A 4,299-nucleotide genomic window follows, 5' to 3' on the forward strand; every position below is an offset into this window, starting at 1 on the left:
TACTCTTGATAATCAGTGAAGTGATGGAAGGTGTCACCAACAGTGCTATTGATCAGCAATAACCTGCCTCAGTGATGTTCAGTTTGGGTTCCGTGAGGACTACTCAACTCCTGACCTCACTACAGCCTTGGTTCAAACATGGACAAAAGAGCTGAATTCCAAAGGTGAGGCGAAAGTGACAGCCATTGGAATCAAGTCTGCATTTCACATGGACCCCAAGCAATACTGGAATCAATGGGAATCCAGGAGAAAACTCTCCAATGGTTAGAGTCATACCTGACACATAGGAAGATGGTTGTGGTTGTTAGAGGTCTATGATCTTTGTGAATGTTTCTCAGAAGAATATCCTAGGCCTAATCATCTTCAGCTGTTTCACCAATGACCATCTCTCTATCATAAGGTCAGAAGTGGGGATGCTCGCCAATGATTGCACAGTGGTCAGCACCATTCATGACTCCCCAGATTTTGAAGTAATCCATGTCCAAATGCAACAAGATATGGAAAGTATGCAGGCTTGGGCTGACAAGTGTTGAAAAGAGTGGTGCTAGAAAAGCACAGCCAGTCAGGCAGCAACCGAGGAGCAGGAAAGTCGACATTTCAAGCATAAGCTCTTCACACATTCCTGATGAAGAGCTTATGCTCGAAACATAAATTTTCCTGCTCCTCAGATGCTGCCTGACCAGCTGTGTGTTTCCACCAGCACTCTTTTCAACTCTGATCTTCAGCATCTGCAGTCCTCACTTTCTCCTCCTTCAGCTGACAAGTGGCAAGTAGTATTCATGCCAAACAAATGCCCGGCTATAACCATCACCAATAAGCAACAATCCAACCACTTCCCCTTGACATTCAATGTTGTTATCATCACTGAATTGCCCACAATCAATATCCTGGGAGTTAACAATTGATCAGAAACTCACCTGGACTCACAACACAAAAACATGGTAGCTACAAGAGGAAATCAGAGGTTAGGAATACAGCAGCAAGTAATACACCTCGTGACTCCCCAAAGCTAGTCCATCATCTACAAGGCACTAGCCAGGAGTGTCATGAATACTCCTAAATTGCCTGAAGAAGTGCAGCCACAATGACACTCAACAAGCTTGACACCATCCAGAACAAAGCAGCCTATTTGAGTAGTTCCACATCTGCATTCATCCATTCCCTCCACCACCGACACTCAGTAGCAGCAATGTGTACTATCTACAAGATACACTGCAGAAGTTCACCAAAGATCCTCAGATAGCACCTACCAAACCCATGACCACTTTCATTGAGATGATCAAGGGCATCAGATATATTGTGTTAAGAATTTGTAGGTATGTACTATACCTTTAAGAGAGAGTAAAAGATGGCAAGCACCGAGAAGGCACAGAACATGCTTTAAGATTTAAAAATGCAACATTTAGCTGTGAAACAAATAGTTGAGCTGGATTTCTATGTTCCACAACAATTCAAATTTAGCCAATTTGTTTAAATTATGCCCCAAGATACTGTTCTGAAGATGTCGGTGCAATCTACTTTTAAGACAGTTGAAATCTAGCAGAAATACCTGACAGCGCCAAGTGTTCTGAACAAGATATAATGTAGGCTTTTGGTCCAGTAGCTGGTGTAGCTTGTTGCTCGGAGACAAAAACAAATTTGAATTAGGCCAATCAGTTTAAATGATACCCCAGAAACTACCAAACTCCAATCAGTTTGAATTTAGTATATTGACAAGATTAAAAACCAATGACACAATCCAAAGCTTTGGTGGTGTAAGACCGGGAAGAATTGAACAGTTGGGAGAGAACTGCCAAAAGGCCAACAGATGTAGACTGCTAGTCAGAACTGTCTGAGAGGTACATGTTCAGAGAAAACGTTTGCACAGAGAAAGACATCAACACTGACCTGGAGAGCAAAACTGCAAAGAGAAAGTTTGACAGCTGGCTGGTTTTGAAATTTGAATTTTTTCAGTAAACCTTAATCAGGGGGTTTATCGGATGAGCACTATAGAAGGGAAAGTAAAAGATAGGTTAGAGGAAGGAGCTGTAAATAGTTGTTAGTTAATTATTCTCTGTTATACTTTGAGAAATAAAGTTGTTAATTTGTATTTTAAATAGTTCTTGCCCTCTCAAATTTTCACAGATTACTGCAAAGAGTCAAAGAGTTTACCCCATGTCGTAACAATACCAAAACCCAATGGAATATGAATTTTACTATTTTGATGACATTAAACCAATGAGACGATCCAATGTTTAGGGTATAAAAATCAAGCATTTTGAACAGTCAGCCAGAGAGCAAAGAGCACCATACAGACTACCCACAGATGCTCTCTTTGAAAGGTACCTTTCTCATAAGAAAGATCTGTACAGAAAAAGACCGAAGAGAAGACCTAGGAATCTACAGAGGAGAATCGACAAAGCTGACTAGTTTTAAAACTTGACTTTTTTTGTAAATTTAATTAGGGTTTTATTGGATCAGTATATTGTTACAGACCGGGAGGTAGCTAATCCTTAAGACAAAGGAGGCTTACAGTATCAATAGTTGCTGTTTAATGTTCTCTTTTGGAGTTAAGGAATACAGTATTAATTCTTTTCTTTAAATAGTGGAATTAGGGTATTTCTCTCTCACTCACACTTTAACAGATTACAAAGTGAGGTGAGTTTTACTGTGTGTTTGGTTGAAATTAGCAGAAGGGTTTACCACGTTTCGTAACAACTGGAACACCACCACCTTCAAGTTCCCCTCCAAGCCACTGACTATTCCTACTTGGAAATATATCATCAGTCTTTAACTGTCACTTGGTCAAAAAGGCAGCTCACCACTATCTTCTCAAGGGCAACTAGGGACAGGCAATAAATGCTGGGGATGCCCACATTCCACAAATGAAAAAAAAATCCTTTCCCTAAAGGATATTACTGAATCAGCTGAGTATTTATGACGATGAGCAATGGCTTTGACTGGCTATTATGTCCAGATTTTCTCTTTTATTTGTATTAAAATTTTACCATCTACTACGATAGAATTCGAACACGCTATTTCAGATCATTAGTCTGACTTCTGGGCTGTACATAAATAGAGAAGTGTGAGTATGATTGTTTAATATTGTGTTTCCAGAGTTGCAGAGCATTTGCATTGTGTAATATATTAAAGAATTTGACAGAGGTTTTGACAGATCACAAGGATTTGCAAGCACATATCTCTTACCACACTGCTGTAAATGTTGAAGGTACATTTTACTTTGAAATCTTAATTGACATTCAGTATTATTACAATTATTTGGAATATTTTTTCTCTAAATGTGTACTAGTTTGCGTTGTTTTATCAGTCCCATGTACTGTTATTTTTTAATTAAATTGAAATTGCTGAGGTTATTCTCACAAGTCTATTTTTTTATTTCTAATATACAGTAATCCTTCTGAAGCGATAACTAAGTTGGTGACTCAAATGAAAGCAAAATAGTACAGATGATGGATCTCTAAAATCAAACAGAAAGTGCTGGAGAAACTCAGAACGTGTGGCAGTTGCTTTGGTGTGGGAAACAGACTTAATGTTTCCTGTGCAGTATCACTCATTTTAGAACTTCAGTTTGCAAACTCATGGCTTGGCATTTCTCCATTCGAACACTGCAACCACGCCAGGCATCAACCATATTTCAAAGAAAAAAAGTCATAGATCATGTCAGAAGCAGTAACCAGGTCTATCTAAAACTTAGGTGCTAACTGTACTTGCATGCTAAACAATAGATGTAGCATGGAATCAAAAGTACAAAGTAAACCACTAATAATGGATCATATACATGATATTTAGAGCTGCCATATAATTAATTAAAGGATGAGGAGGACTCCACAAGTATTCCCATTCACAATGATGGAAGCATCCAATATAACAATGTGGAAGACAGGCAATTTGCAAGCTTCCTCAAACTGTCCAATTGTCACTCCATCAGTGTTGTCCTTAGCATCAGCAAAGGGATCGAAAGTATTGTTGATTGTGTTATCAACTGGCATTTATTCAGTAATAATTTCCTCATGTTTACTCAGTTTGTAAACCAGCTCCTGATTTCATTAAAACTTGGTCCCAAGCATGGTTACAAGAGTTGAACTCCAGATGTGAGGTGACAGTGACTGTCGTTGATCAGTGGTTAGCAGAGATGCCTCACACTGCCAGGGACCTGGATTTGATTCCTCCCTTGGGCGACTGTCTGTGTGGTTTGCAAGTTCTCCCCATGTCTGTGACTTTCCTCTGGGTGATTCAGTTCATTCCCATAATCCCAGAATGTGCAGTTTTGGTGCATTGACGTACAGGGTACAGGGATGT

The sequence above is a fragment of the Chiloscyllium plagiosum genome, unplaced genomic scaffold, assembly GCF_037043375.1.
Source record: "Chiloscyllium plagiosum isolate Xiang-an unplaced genomic scaffold, Cpla_swu_hap1 HiC_scaffold_13, whole genome shotgun sequence".
Lineage (NCBI taxonomy): Eukaryota > Metazoa > Chordata > Chondrichthyes > Orectolobiformes > Hemiscylliidae > Chiloscyllium > Chiloscyllium plagiosum.